At 33.0% G+C, this 17,039-nt stretch overlaps 2 long non-coding RNA genes across 6 annotated transcripts in view; one reads left to right on the forward strand and one right to left on the reverse strand.

Moving 5' to 3' along the window:
* LOC143222507 (uncharacterized) overlaps positions 1–17,039 on the reverse strand; it is an 83,303-nt gene that overhangs the window by 43,727 nt on the left and 22,537 nt on the right. The gene's annotated exons all lie outside the window — the stretch shown is intronic.
* The window catches only part of LOC143222505 (uncharacterized), a 91,204-nt gene that overhangs the window by 12,291 nt on the left and 61,874 nt on the right, over positions 1–17,039 (forward strand). The window contains exon 2 of one of the 5 annotated variants that reach the window (XR_013012279.1): positions 2,900–3,107. The exons of 3 other annotated variants lie outside the window; for them this stretch is intronic. This is a non-coding gene — a long non-coding RNA (uncharacterized LOC143222505). Of the gene's footprint in view, positions 1–2,899; positions 3,196–17,039 lie in introns of those variants that run through there. One more of the 5 variants, XR_013012280.1, reaches the window with a different exon arrangement.

Raw genomic sequence — 17,039 nt, forward strand, 5'->3', positions numbered from 1 at the left:
TCTAACAAAATAAATTACTGTCACGCTGTCAACAAGGCTTAAATATATAATCTGTGCATAAAACGCCAATGTACGACTGTTATTTCAAAAATTGTTTCTTAAACCACCCTCGTAAGGCTTCACTAATGTGTGAAGATATTCGTGTAAAATGCTGCTTTATTTACTTCGTGTTTGTTTGTTTTTTCGAAAATATATGATTCGAACAAAATAAATTTAAACACAAACAAAATCTTCAGCTTTCAGTGGTAATATTACAGATTTAAATTACACTTTTTCACACTCAATGTTTATCCTAGTAAATAAAAAATAGGAAGTTGTAATCCAGAAAAAAGTACAATATACCTATTATTACTCAGAATTTATAGATTTTAATACAAAAATAAATCTCTAATGATTTAGGTTTTCTGAAGATCTTATGACCATGAAAATAAAATTTCTCCCATAATAACAAACGGTAAAATTACTTCGCTATGTATGATCATGTTCTAAAGAAATATTTGTGGCTAAAAATTCAATCAAATTTTGGTTTTACATTCACAAGAAAGCTACAACGTCTAGCACATTTTTTCTTGTGTTGATTTATCTTCGTTGATTTTCTAGATTAAGTCGAGTGTTGCTTTGAAAGTAACGGTTCTGAACGTGTTAGTTACGTTGAACAGTCTACTGAATTCATCAACGTGATTATTACGGGATAATTTTGCAAGTCAGTGTGTAATAAAAGTTAATTAAAATTTGTTATTTTTTAATTTATGTTAACATTTTGTGTGTATTCTGTATGAGAGAGTGAATGCCACTTGATTTTTTTAGATCACGCATTAAATTAGAATATTTGAGCGTTTTTTTCAAGAACAAGTCTGTTTTTAAGGTGTTTTTACTCCAATGTTTCATAATAATTTTTGTGAAGTTCCTGGGCGAACTCGATTATGAACCACTATTGTGGTTTACGATAGAGGAAAAACATGCACTCATATACTGAAGTAAAAGGTGGATACCTTTATTACTACTATAATTATATTGATGAAATAACATGCACTTAACTAAAAGGTCAACACATCCATTACTACTAGTATGATGTTGAATAAATACTATACATTCATAGACTGAACTACCTTTATTACTACTAGAATTATATTGATGAAATAACATGCACTTAACTAAAAGGTCAACACATCCATTACTACTAGTATGATGTTGAATAAATACTATACATTCATAGACTGAACTACCTTTATTACTACTAGAATTATATTGATGAAATAACATGTACTTAACTAAAAGGTCAACACATCCATTACTACTAGTGTCATATACAGAAAATAACCCGTACTAATACACTTAACTAAAGGCCAACACATCCATTACTACTAGTGTCATATACAGAAAATAACCTGTACTAATACACTTAACTAAAAGGCCAACACATCCATTACCACCAGCATCATACAGAGAAAATAACCCGTACTAATACACTTAACTAAAAGGCCAACACATCCATTACCACCAGCATCATACAGAGAAAATAACCTGTACTGATACATTTAATTAAAAGGCCAACATTACTACCATTACTACAAGCATCTTACAGAGAAAATAACATGTGCTAATAAACTGAACTAAAAGGCTGACACATCCATTACTAATAATAAGCCTTTTTCGAACAACTTAAACTAGCGGTTGCGCAGAATATAAACCAATTTTAACCTTCGTACTGGTTGTAAAGCTCTTAACCCACGCTTTTTTATCTCTGCAGAACTATGTAAGAATAGATCTAACGTGCTGGCTTGGTTTTCAATGTTTAAGTGCCATAATCTCTGGTAGAGTCCATTGCCAAAGTTAATTAACTCCCTCTTCTCATCAGTTAACAACATAAAGATCTGAATCAGTTAAACTTTCATCACTGAGGTATTGAAGTGTCTGAAGTAAATAACTGTGCTTGAATACCTTACTCATCGTGTACGAACATAAACTTCTGAACCAGTTAACTTTGTCTTAAAGACATTTTCATTAGACATCAACGGAAACATTTGAACTACGCGTTGTGTGTAAGATACTTTCTGTAAGTGCTTTTAAAATCTCCCAGTAGTTTAACCTTCAAACTAATTTTTCTACAGCGTATTAAACGACTTGAATGGCTTTTCTGTAGCAATATAGCCTAAAAAATTGTCTAAAATCATTTCACAAAGATTTCATCAGTTTACCATAATTACTAACACATGTTCTAGTCTCACAAGAACATAAAGAGGGTTAAATAAATGTCTTAATATTGTATGAATATTTTCTATAGGTGGTAAATCCAGTATTTGAAACAAGACCACGTAGACAACAAAACTATATCGTTGTTGAATTTCGTTTGTTTAGAATTTTGGGCAAAGCTACACGAGGACTATCTGCACTAGCCGTCCCTAATTTAGTAGTGTACGACTAGAGGGAAGGCAGCTAGTCATCACCACCCACGCCAACTCTTGGGCTACTCTTTTACCACCGAATAGCGGGATTGCCTGTAACATTATAACGTCCCCACGGATTACGAGTCGAGTACCTTAACCACCAGGCTATGCCGGTCCTGTATTTAGAGGAAACAATACAGTAAATGGTAAAACTGGAATACATATAAAAAATGGTAAAGTTGTACTTACCCCACAGTAAAATTTTCGCCCAAATGATAAAATTATTGCACAATAAGGTGGAGTTTATTACTTTTTGTTATATAGAATGGGCTATGTATGCTGTATTTACCACAGGTACCTGCTGTTAGCGTTATAAGGCTTCAGACTTACCCCTGGGTGGGCAACAGACAAGGGACAATCTGTACTTGGAAGGACTTACTTATTAAACGGCCACGTTTAAAATTTTATTGTTTGTCTAATGTGACTTGTTTGTTTATCATTTTCGTACAAAGCTACGTGCTATCTACGTAGACGTAGCTACATTTAAGCTGATAGATTAAGAAGGAAGTCAACTGGTCAACAGCTCTCATCGCCAAGTCCTAAACCACTGTTGTCTGACCGAATAATAAAAGTTGACCGTCACTCTTACACGGCCTGAAAAATGCGGAGCTCGTTTTAACAGCAACGGACGTGATCCGAGGATTCCCATTTCTAAGAAAGGTAACCACAGGGTCACACCCAACCCCTAAAGTTGTAAAATAGTGAAGGTTGGTGTAACAGAAGCCACTAGAAGTGTGGCCACTGAATTGTAAGTTAAAATTTATTTTATCATTGTATTTACAATATAATTAACAATGACATAGGCGTGTGAACTTAAACTTCATAAATGTTGTTTTGGTTTTATTAACGAATTTTTCATAACTCAGCTACCCAAATCTAACAAAATAATTTTTTTTCTGTCCCCTTAGAATTTGTTTTACAAATCGGAAAGAACAAAATTATTTCGTTTACCACAATTAACATTTTTTATTAATATGTTTGGGCTCTACAACGATCGATAAGACTCTTACGTCGCAATTGGTCCAGAGAAATCTATAGTCAGTGGTTGTCAACCTTTTAAGCATAATAAAACGTGACTTGATTTCAATGAAAATGATTTAGTTATGTAAAAGTACGTCTGATCATTTGTAAAAAAAAAAAAAAAAAAAATGTGTACTTGATAAAGAAAAGTGGATATCATTTTCGGATTCAGCATACAGAAATTACTGTGAACACAAAAATTTAAAGAAAATAAAACCATCGCAGGCCTGTATAATCTATCAGCTTATAATTTAGACTATAGTAAGTTACGCTTCAGGAAATAGATCACTATGAATAGAAACTAATAGTTTAACGTATAAATCTGTACTTGGCATGAGTGTAGATATAAAACAAGACCTGTTTTTAATTTCCACATAATATTTTCTATGTAAATTTCACAAGTATGGTAAATATATTTTTTCATGTTTGATCTGTTTGGAAATAATGCAGGTAACCTGGTTTTTGGGAACACTGATTATAGATGTATTTACAAGGAATTTGGTTTCGAGTCTAGGCACTCGTAGTAAGTTTAGAAAATTTCCTAACGTTGTAAGATTAAAGTGAAAATTTTATTTCCTTCTAAAACACAGTCAGTCTTATGTACCTTTAATAATGTGTAATAGTTGTTGTTATTCATATAATTAAAAGTAACGGTTACTATTGTTCGAGAAATACCTTTGAAAACTGTTGCATAAAGTCCGCCATTAGTGTGAGTTATTTAGCAGTTTGTAATTACATTGAATAATATCTCTGTCATCAGTTGTTGTGTTCATGTCAATAAAGGAGTAGATTAAATTAAAAAATATATTTGGACTAAAATTTAGGTCATAGTTGTTATCCTTAAATAAAAAGCTACAAAATAGGATACTTGTGATGTGCCCAACGCGAGTATCGAAACACAATTTTTAGCGTTGTAAAATAAGTCTCTTAGATTTACCGCCGAATCATTTGTTAAAAACAATAAAATTCAATGTTTCACCAGAGTTGAATACGTTTTATATCAGAACAACGGGAAATATTTAATGATTTATTTAAATTAATATTGTAACGAATCGGTAAATAAATGATTTCAAAATAACATCAATTATCATATTTTCTGGAATTAATAAAAACTCGCAATCTATGGCATTATACTTCTTGCAGGCCTATTTTTTTAAATTTAAAAACTATACAGTTTCACATTTATTTTATATTGTATGTATGTTTACACAAGATAGTTTGTCTATTTTTTAACACAAAGCTATTCTCAGGTGGTTAAGGAGCTTGATTCGTAGTCTGAGGGTTCGAATCCCCGTCAAACCAAACATGCTCGTCCTTTCAGCCGTGGTGACGTTATAATGTTACGGACAGTCCCACTATTCGTTAGCAAAAGAGTAGCCCAAGAGTTGGCGGTGGGTGTTGATGACTAGCTGCCTTCCCTCTAGCCTTACGCTGCTAAATTAGGGACAGCTAACGCAGATAGCCCTCGTGTAGCTTTACGCGAAATTTAAAAACAAACAAACACAAAGTGGGCTATGATCATCGAGGCTATCAAACCAGACTTTTAACGTCATAAGCTCTAAGACTTAACACATTAATCCACCAGGGGTTGTGTAAAATAGATCAAAAGAAAATATGGGAGACAGAGTTAATATTATCTTATAGCAGTTCTATTTACTGTCAAGGCTGTTTGTACCGAGAACAGGAGAAGAAAAATAATCAACAAAAACAACAAAAAACGCCTTATTTCGTCAGCCGTGTGTGATTTTTGGCGTAGCTTATAAAGCCTCTCTTCACTTGTAAGCAATCGGCGTACAGCTACAATGAGTTTGTTACTTTGTTTCGCGCAGAGTTACAGAAGCACAATATGCAATAGTTGTCCCTAATTTTTGACTCATAAACTAGAGGAAGAAAAACTAGTGAACAGCAGTTCCAGCTACATCGTGTGTTCCTGTAATTAAATACCAAAGTTTAATCATGTCTATTATAATACATCCCCAATCTCAAAGTTCTGAGCAGACCTAACCCTTCACAGATCGACATACTAACAATTAGTCCGTGGCTGACCAGAGCTTGTTAGAGAAATCACGATCTTAACATTATTTCAAACTGAGAATGAACATATATATCATTATCAATATTATGGTAAAACATTTGAACTATCATTAACTCTATAAGAAGAAGTTCCCGCTTATAGTTTAGGCCTAATTCTATGACAAACAATATGCTTAAAATTATCTTATTGTAATTACACTAAGTTCGCGTGAAATATAATATGTATAACATACATGATTAGATACATTTTTGATGCTAACTTTAATATATAAGAGTTAAGCTATATTTTAAAAGCAGTCATAATCAAAATGTTATAATATAAAAAATGGAAGTTTAATAAAAGTAACAGTCTTTAAATTAATGTTGTTGTTTAATTATTGGTTAGACTGTTACTACTGTTTTACAAAATTAAAATTTATTTAAATCACATAACAGTTTTTAGAACACGTGGAGAACACACCTTTTCTTGTTCCAATCTCCAACGAAACAGAAATTCACAGGCAATGATTATAAATAATGACGTAACGCATAAGTTAATTATATAGATACTTCATACAAGAAATTATTAACAATATGTTTTCTTAAAGATAGTAAAAACAAACAAACAACAGCGTTAGAAGAAAAACATGATTTCTGTTTTCATTTTTCAAGGAGAGTATATGTATAACCCATTAGTAATTCTAAAATTTAAAACACAACACAAAAACATTATGAACTTTTTGACCTTTTTAATATGTTAGCTGTACCTTTAACATAATAAACCTCCATCATCACCACTTAGTTATTCAAAACTTTGTGCACAAAAATGAAGTCTCTGAAGCTCACGTGCATAATTATTTTTCAAAAAACTAAATTCCTTTATGTTACTATAATATACTTTTCAAACGTTTGTTTATAACTAAGCACAAAGCTAAAAAATGGACCATCTGTGCTCCGCCGATCACGGCTTCTAGCGACGTGAGTCCCATACATAAGGCTGTGTCACTACATAAAATATTTACACCGTTAAGCAGGTCGAGCTTCCACACTTTAATTACAAGAAATTTTGCTGGTATTTCAAAGTGCATAGAGTGCATGATGTTTAAATACCCTGCTTTGATCTTCCAAATTTCTATACAAAATCAAGATCGTTGTGGTTTATATTCAACATTGTAAGAACTGTGTAAACGTCAAGGTTATTTGGTTGGAGAGGTTTTATAACAAGCTGTATAAAAGTCCTTTAAAACTTCATTACATCTTTTGTGTTAGCATTCATGTTTCAATAAATAACGATAGTAAAGGTCTTTGTACACAGACACATATAAAATTTAAAACTCTGATAAAATAGTAACTTTTTAAAAAACAATTACAAATAATGGAAAAATAATAATGTAAATTTAGAAATCTTGTCATTGCAATAATATTCTAATATTTAGCAAAGTTTTGATTATATTTTAATAATACAGGCCTGCGAATCTTAAATGTTGTTTTGGTTTTTAATAGCGGATTTTCCTTAATTCAATTACACGGATTTCGGAAATAATGTTTTTTTCTATGACGTAAATTTTTTTGTTTTTTTTTACAAATCTGGAAGATAATTGTTTGTTTGTTTTCTTGAATTTCGCACAAAGCTACTCGGGGGCTATCTGTGCTAGCCCTCCCTAATTTAGCAGTGTAAGACTAGAGGGAAGGCAGCTAGTCATCACCCACCCACCGCCAACTCTTGGGCTACTCTTTTACCAACAAATAGTGGGAGTGATCGTAACTTTATAACGCCCCCACGGCTGAAAGAGCGAGCATGTTTTGTGAGACGGGGATGCAAACCCGCAACCCTCAGATTACGAGTCGCACGCCTTAACACGCTTGGCCATGCCGGGCCATCGGGGAAAAAAAGAAAAACTCTTATTTATATCAAATTATCATTTCGTTTACCACAATGAACATTTTTATTGTCATGTTTGGGTTGTAAGAACGATTGATAAGGCCCTCATGTTGCGATTGGTCTAGAGAATTGTTTGTTTGTTTTTTAAATTCGCGCAAAGCTACACGAGGGCTATCTGCGCTAGCCGTCCCTGATTTAGTAGTGTAAGAGTAGACGGAAGGCAGCTAGTCATCACCAACCACCGCCAAATCTTGGGCTACTCTTTTATCAACGAATGGTGGGATTGATTGTAACATTATAACATCCACACAGCTGAAAGTTCGAACATGTTTTGTGAAACGGGGATTCGAACCCGGACCCTCGAATTACGAGTTGAGTGCCTTAACCTACCTGGCCATGCCGGGCCTGGTCTAGAGAAACATATAGCCACTGGTTGTCAACATCTTATACTTACACAGATTGTGACCCGATCTGAATGAAAATGGTTCCCGTATGTTAAAAGTACATTTGACGTTTGTGAAACACCTGTACGTGATGGATAAAAATAGATGTAATCTTCAGATTCAGCGTACAGGAATTACCATAGAACACGTAAAAATTTCAAGACAATAAACCCTCGCAGTCCTGTATATAATAACCTTAATAAAACTATTATGATTTTGCGCACTTTGATCAACAACACAAGTCATTTATTATTATTTAAATTAAAATTTGCCTTTGTAGTACTCATTCTTTCGAAGTAAGACAATGTCGTCTATATTAACTTTTATTTTATTTTCTAAATTTCGATCGACAGCAAAAACTATCATTCGTAAGTTACTGTCGAATAACAATATAACAATGCATCAGATGTAAGATTTTGTGTGACATTAATTTATAATGATAAAAAAGGTTCTGAAATGAAGTGAAATTACAGAAATATCGGATGACTTCCCCCTCAAAAAAATAAACTGAAACACACGGGTCTGTATCTACATGAAGAAATAGTAAGAATATAAGCTGGAGAAAGTTTTATATATATAAAAAAAGAACTTTCTTCTCAAGTGAAAGAAAACCAAACAAAAACACAAGGATATATAAAGAGTGATAATAGAAAAGAAAAGTGGAACTCCAACCAGAGGTTGTATAGGCAGAGAATATGTGTAGGTGCTCTCCAACATCAAGTCTGCTCAAGGGGCGAAAAGTTTTGTACGGGTTGGGCTGAGAAATTGATGGTCGTTACCATTTGAAGAGAACCGGCACCTACTTTAGGCAGCTGGAGATGTTCCCACAAGCAACAAAATGGCTGCGTTTTCTTCTTATTTTTCTTTCTTTTATAATCAGTTGTACCATAATATTTCCCTAAAGTCTGGATTATAATTTCCTGTTTGTGTGGTTGAAGACTGCTCAGACTTCAATCCAAGTAACTTCTTTCTCTCATTCAGCTGATGAACATTATTTGCACAAATACCGAATTACGAACAAATCTATTTACACAAGTCAGAGTCTTTCGACCCGACATCGTTTCAGTATGAGTTAATTTTCTATTCCTCTTTTTCAGAGACTTGTGCCTAGGAAGAACTTGTGATACTTGTGATACCTGTGATTCAAAGGACTTTCTACATTGGTTTATTCAAAAATCGGAGAGGTGTTGACGACCTTCTAGTCACGTGCTGAACCTCAATATGGCTGGGCGTGTTCTAATAGTCAGTGTCCCACACTATAGATATTCGTGTCTTTTCTTCGTACTTGTGAGCAGTGGGTATGGTATAAGAGTGACTGTAAAATCCCAATGTTTGGTTAGGCAAGAGTGAGCAAAGAAATGGACGCTTTTGACTGGCTGTCTTCCTCCTAATCTTTCAGCTCAAAATTAGGGATAGCTAGCGTAGGTGGCTCTTGTATAGCTATTGCGCTAAAATTCTCAAATAAAATAATCAGAAAACATTTCAAGCTTTCCAAGCTGATGTTTCGCGTTTATAAAAAGGAAAAACCAAAAACAGGGCGTGAGGAACAGTTCTTCTAATAGCACCACGTGGTAGAAAATTAATTCTCAATGCCAGGAATATTGATCGCTTCATGTTTCTCATCCAGCTCGTTCTTTTGTGCAGAAACCTTGTTCCCATGAAATGTGATTTCGTGTACCCCATTAACGTTATTGACAGGAGTAAAACAGCCAGTCAGAGCTCTCCTTCTTATGAGCAGAGCACAGCGGTAGTGGTTCTGAACTACTGTTACCTGAAGACCTTTATTTCCAAAGCAACGGAGTTGCAGAACGGTGACCACGTTAAATATATGTTATGATTGTAATGAATTCGAGACGTTTCACGATTCTTGTTGGCTATACCGGTGTGGCCAATTTATTTTCTTATTTTGTCAAGAAATAAAATCCAACCTTCGTTATCAATACTAACGACGTAAATTAATTCTATTCTATAACAATGTAATTGTTACACTTACAACAATAATCTTTCTGTAGCATCATTCAACTTTTTTAATTTAAAATACGAATAGAAATTTTAATTACAAAAGAATACCAGAAAAAACGATATCACGTAGAGCAACAAAGTAATTTATTTCAGTTCAATTAACGTGATGTTGCTTTACTTTCTTACGTCTGGAAGTAAATCAAAATATCGCGTTAAAAGATTAGTAATGAATTATTGTAGAATATGAATCTGATATATGTGCAGAAGTTCGATATTCGATACATTATTTACACTCGGGCCTTCTTCAGTATAAATGAAATTTTTATAGCTTTATACGTTCCCACCATAACATTCTATTAAAATAATCAAGTAGGAGTAACAGAGCGTGATATTCAAGTGATAGTTAAAAGTAGAAATATTCATATTTTATACAGTTGATTATGTTATAACAATTCTTCCCCCTCTCCACCGGACGGGAAAGCAACAAATTTACGGATTTTTAAAGCAAAAATTCCGAGTTCGATTCCCACAATAAACTCAGCAGATAGCTCAGTTTTGCTTTGCTCTAAAATAAAGAGATAACAGTCCTGTATTTGAAAATCATATTTTGCTTTTAGAGAAATACAGTCATTAAAATTAACACTGAAATTTACGAACACCAATAAGATTGTATTTTTTGTCTGTTTTTCATAAAAGTCATAGTTGTTATTATTAACATGACTATGATTAGTCCATAGTTCAAAATTTCAATACGACGATTAAAGATAAAATCACCTGATGCAACTTTAACTTCAATAGAAGATCTTACAGTTCTATAGAAATAACAATTATTAAATACATATTTAAAGTATTACAGCATACATATAACTTTTTATATGAACAGAAATATAAGAGGAACGACGCTATTATCACTTTGTTTAACTTAAGTCTAACAGTTATATTTTCACAAAACGAAACGAAACTGCAGATAAAGCATTCATTAAGTTAACATCATAACTTAGAATTTTCTCAGTGGTATTTCGTAAAGGTAATAAACTAATTAGTTACTACAAGCACATGTTTCACATCGAGTAAATAAACAACAAATTTTTTTGTAGGACCTCTAGTTTTTAGAAATATTTTAACGAATTTTAATTTGTTATGCTGTTCTCGGCATTACTGTATAAAACGTGATGAGCACGTGCTTGCAGTTGACTCTGTAAATCTTCCATCTTTTTGGCTGTGTTTATTAATAAAAATAATTAATAATATTTACTAATTTTATGTTAACCATCTTCATTTGTCACGTTAAAACATAAGCTTATCAAAAGCGTTCCTATTTGTTCCCCAAATTTTGTTGTTTTCTTTATCACCTTGTCTTAAGCATCATTACAAATACATTGGATATATTATTGGTTACGAATTAGTAAAACAGTACAAATGGATTTTAACTACTCCATGCGTTTAACCACACCGTATTTTTTGGTTATGGGACATTGCATAAGGTTAGTATTAGTTATCCATAAGCCATTACCACCCATGATTATAATGAAATTAAAACAGCAAGAAAAATGTTATTGCTAAGCCTACTTTGATTACAGGGAGAAACGATTCTGTGTGTGTGGTCTTGTACGTTAAATGTTCCAAAAACAACACTTCTCGTTGTTTTAACGGAATGACATTGAATGGTATGACCTGTTTTCCATGATATTCCATCGAAGGATAATTACATTAGACAGAAATCTAATTATGTCCATGCACATGAACGATCGCAAAACGGTCGCATTTCGGACAGAAAATGTTTACAACTGAATGAAATCTGTTTCCATTCGGTGTATATAATTACAGTATGAAAGGAGAGCTCTCTCTCTCTCTCTAGTTTCTAAGCAAATGATGCAGCTAGCAGAAACAGTTGAGGTAATTGAGGTTAATTCTGTTAATTTAATTTCACAGTCCAGGAAGGTCGCTGATTAATGAGGCTTCATCATGTAAACAGGTCGTCGTTTGTTTTCCATAACTCTGGTTGATGTTTCTAAACTACCCAAACTTTCTACTCTGCTGTCTCAACTATTGATTCCCAGAGTTAGAGCACTGTATAATCAATTGTTCCCCTCTAGTGAGATAAGAAAGAAACAGGAGTATGTCATCAAGCACCCTCACGGCAAATTAATGAGAAATGGCGAGAAGATGGGAAACCACATGCCTATCTATACAAGTACATTGTTTAGCTGCCAATATGTTATTATCATAGTGAAGATAGATGACGTGACACGACACACGACTATTTCCTTCTCGGTAAACTTAAAACCTGAAAACACCAGGAAAAACAAGAAATTTCGTCCATTTACGTATTTTTATCAAACTCTTTATAACCATGTTAATGTGTAAAACTATTAGTGCAGAATTCTGGTAACCAAATTGTAAGTGAACTTTGCCAAAAATTAGAAATACTGTTTATTTTTTTATTTAATTTTCGTAAAAGCCTACTAAATGGGTATGATTTTTAACCGTTCATACATTTGAAGTGATACGTTCAAGGCAACTAGATAACCTCATTTACTGCTAACTTTGGGACCACTCTTTACCAACAAATAGTTGGATTAACTGTCACCTTTTAATGTCCCCAAGCATATTCAGTGATAGGTTTCAATTCCGCCAACCAAAGATTCTAATTCAATAACCATATTAGTTCTGTTGGCATAGTAATATACTTACCCGTTAACGAGATACGATGTTCATGTTTCAGATAATCTACAAACAAAAATACATTAAAAGATCTTTATTCAATTTATAACTTCTACTTTCAAAAGAGTAGTATTTGTCAAGTCCGTAGATTAATTACAAAGACTAAAAATAACTTCCAGTTCAACAAGAATCATCTTCAATGTAAAGAGAGCCTTTCTATTAAACTAGAATCATCTTCACATTAAAGAGAATGTTCTAATCAACTAAAGACTTCTTCAGCTTAAAGAAAGCTTTCTATTAAACTAGAATCATCTTCACATTAAAGATAATGTTCTAATCAACTAAAGACTTCTTCAGATTAAATAAAGCTTTCTATTAAACTAGAATCATCTTCACATTAAAGAGAATGTTCTAATCAACTAAAGACTTCCTCAGATTAAATAAAGCTTTCTATTAAACTAGAATCATCTTCACATTAAAGAGAATGTTCTAATCAACTAAAGACTTCTTCAGATTAAATAAAGCTTTTTATTAAACTAGAATCATCTTCACATTAAAGATAATGTTTTAATCAACTAAAGACTTCTTCAGATTAAATAAAGCTTTTTATTAAACAAGAATCATCTTCACATTAAAGAGAATGTTCTAATCAACTAAAGACTTCTTCAGATTAAATAAAGCTTTTTATTAAACTAGAATCATCTTCACATTAAAGATAATGTTTTAATCAACTAAAGACTTCCTCAGATTAAATAAAACTTTCTATTAAACTAGAATCATCTTCACATTAAAGAGAATGTTCTAATCAACTAAAGACTTCCTCAGATTAAATAAAGCTTTCTATTAAACTAGAATCATCTTCACATTAAAGATAATGTTTTAATCAACTAAAGACTTCCTCAGATTAAAGAAAGCTTTCTATTAAACTAGAACCATCTTCAGACTAAAAAGAACTCTTTATTCAACTATAATCGTTTTCAGACTTAAGTCAAGAGAGTTTAGCAGTAACTATTACTTTAAAAGTGTGTCCTAGTAAGTGAATAAGATTTCTTTCAGTTAAGACTCTATCACTAAGTTTCTGCCAATTATCGTTTATCTTGCTTATTGTAAAATGAAAGCAATAATTATCGAAATAACACTAAGATTGTTTTTATCGAATGTAACATTGAGGTTGATTTGCTTTTCTAGCACAAAGGTACACAATAGATTAGCTACACTCCACTGCCAAGAGAAGTCAACCTGCGAATTTTAACGTTGTAAGTCAGTACCTTACAGCTGACACACTGGAACCACAATTTAAAGAGATATTATGCCTGAATGCAACATTAAAAATACGTTACAGAAACTTTGTGTTGATTTTTTGACAAATTCATTTAAAAGCATTCTGTTATAAATTTTAATGACTTAAGCTACTGTCCCCCATTCTGGCCTTTCGTATTCTTTATTTTTCCAGAGAATACTATGCAATCACAAAACACTGGGACATGTCTAATCAGCTAATGTATGGATCCAAAATCACTGGGATATGCCTGATGAGTTAATGTATGCAACAAAAAAACACTAGGACATGCCTGATGAATTAATGTATGCAACAAAAAAAACACTAGGACATGCCTGATAAGTTAATGTATGGATCCAAAAACCACTATGATATGTCTGATGAGTTAATGTATGGATCCAAAAACACAAGGACATGCCCAATGAGTTAATGTATGGATCCACAAACACAAGGACATGCCCGATGAGTTAATGTATGGATCCAAAGACACTAAAGCGATAGCCAACTCGATGACAGAACAATTCAGCGACAATAAATGACATCGAAAGACAGTTTGTCAACTGGACAGTTGTCAAAATACAAATAGTTGAAAAATTAAGTTGTCGACAACTGTGTCATGAGATGGATTTTTGTTATATTTACGTTTTTATGCATGTTTATAAGTACATGAATCAGGTTTACATGTGTAATTTGTTACATGTTGAATAGATAAATACAAAATACAATGATTTAATCCAGACGAAACAAGTTTTCAAAGCATTGAACTTTTAACCCAAAAGTGAACCGAATAAGAAAATAACAAACAATATTGAAATATAATCTATAATAGATGCCTTATAGCAAAAATAAAAAATGACGTAATAATGAGTTACACAGTAAAAGACTTACAATCTTACTAAAAAATTGAGCTATTTAGTTTACTCCGAAAGCCATAATAACTCACCTAGTCTACTATTGGCAATACTACCGGCATATTAGAAGTTTTGGTATGTCAATGAGTTTGTTGGCAAGTGATAATATTGTGATAATGGGTTGTCGTCGGATTGTCTGTCGAATAGCAATATTATCGATGAATTGAGCGTCGCCGACATGGTTATCGTCTAATTGACTCTGAACCACTTTAGGACACGCATGATGAGCTGATCTATGCAACCAAAAACATTAAGACATGTCTGATGAGCTACTGTATGAATCATGCACCACCACGTAACTGGTAAAGTGCGAATCGGTTTTATTTCTTTTACGTAATTCCATATCATGTACTCGTAATTAAAATAATATTCATCCATCCGTAAATTTAATTCGGCCCGGCATGGCCAGGTGGTTAAGGCACTCCAGCTCGTAATCCGAGGGTCGCGAGTAGGAATCCCAGTGACACCAAACATGCTCGCCCTTTCAGCCGTGAGGGCGTTATCAAGTTACGGTTAATCCCCACTATTCGTTGGTAAAAGAGTAGCCCAAGAGTTGGCGGTGGGCGGTGATGACTAGCTGCCTTTCCTCTAGTCTTACACTAATAAATTAGGGACGGTTACGGCAAATATCTCTCGTGTAGCCTTGCGCGAAATTCAAAACAAACCAAACACATTTGATTCTTATACATCAAAACATTAAACTGAAAACCGATGAAGGTACTAACGTTATTACACTGCCTAATACAAAACTAGACTTATTATGAAGGTACTAACGTTATTACACTGCCTAATATAAAACTAGACTGATTCTATAATCCTGTTTGATCTTTATCTACAAGTATTGGTTAAGGATAAAAATCAATATTCCATATAATATAATTACTAACGGCATAAGCCCGTTTCTTCTTCTCGTTTTTGTGTTTATTTCACTGTATAATTTTAGATACAAGGTGTCCAAAAATTAGTTGAACAGAATGCTAGATTTAATAAGATTCTTTACCTCAGTTCACGGACACCTGTATATTTGGAACAAGACCTTCACACGTTTTTATCTATTTCCTGGTTATTCAATCAATAAATATTTTAGGAGTAAAGTTATAAGTAACCAATAGGAAACAAACGATCATTTTTATCACTCATTTCTTGTTCTTTTCTCATTTCGACATCCCAACTTTCTGAGAAAATTGGACAGTTTTTCCATATTGTTGTTTGTATTTCTGCGTATCAGAAAATTCTTGTTTTTTTTCTCTTTACTAAAGCGTACTCTTCTTTCTAAAAGAAATGGACCACCTTTCCTTATTAATATTTGTTTTTGTTATGAATTTGGAAGGTCGAGTTTTCTTTCTCAGTGATGACTTTTGTTTTTAAGGAAAAACTACATTTTCTATTATTATTATTTTTTATCATTATCATAAATCATCGTAAATACACAGAAAAGAAAATATACACCTTTCTTTTTTTAAATTAATAATTCTTCATACTTTTAATCAGCACCGAACTTGTGGAAAAAAAAAAAACGTTACCTTGTTTCGTATCACCTTTGTTTGTTAACTACAACTACTTAAATTATTTGTCGGTCTTGAAAAAAGAAAGTATTTAAGGATGTGGAAATGTCATAATTTTGATTAATTAAAATCAAACGTAACATCACACTTATCAACTTTCAGTTTCTTCTGGTTCATTAGCATCTATAATAGAGGACGTAAATGAATTACAGACAATCATATACATGAAATGTTGTTTTTTTTTAATATTTCCCTAGTGTTTTGGAGAAAATTTTATTTTTTTATCAAACTGCTTTGGCCTGACATGGCCAAGCACGTAAGGCGTGCGACTCGTAATCCGAGGGTCGCGGGTTCGCGCCCGCGTCGCGCTAAACATGCTCGCCCTCCCAGCCGTGGGGGCATATAATGTGACGGTCAATCCCACTTTTCGTTGGTAAAAGAGTAGCCCAAGAGTTGGCGGTGGGTGGTGATGACTAGCTGCCTTCCCTCTAGTCTTACACTGCTAAATTAGGGACGGCTAGCACAGATAGCCCTCGAGTAGCTTTGTGCGAAATTCCAAAAAAAAACAACAACAAAAAAAATCAAACTGTTTTCCCTTCATTTACATAAGACAAAACGGGTTTCGTGCATTTCTATGAATCTTCTTTTTCATATTTATGGCGTTTCTTTTCTGGACATTAATGGAACTGTAAAAGCAACTCTAATATATTACCTTTCTCTATTATAAACAAATCCATATATTTATTTCACAACATTTTTACCTATAATTATCTACAGTTTGCCCTTTCTTAGCAACGGGCTATATCAAAGTGAGTTTTAGTTTGAAATTTATATAAAAAGTTTATGATCACAGTTAATTGGTAAAGTAAAAGATACAAATGCAATAATTATAAAAATCCCATTTTTAAAATTA

The sequence above is a fragment of the Tachypleus tridentatus genome, chromosome 8 (genome assembly GCF_004210375.1).
Source record: "Tachypleus tridentatus isolate NWPU-2018 chromosome 8, ASM421037v1, whole genome shotgun sequence".
In the NCBI taxonomy this organism is placed as follows: domain Eukaryota; kingdom Metazoa; phylum Arthropoda; class Merostomata; order Xiphosura; family Limulidae; genus Tachypleus; species Tachypleus tridentatus.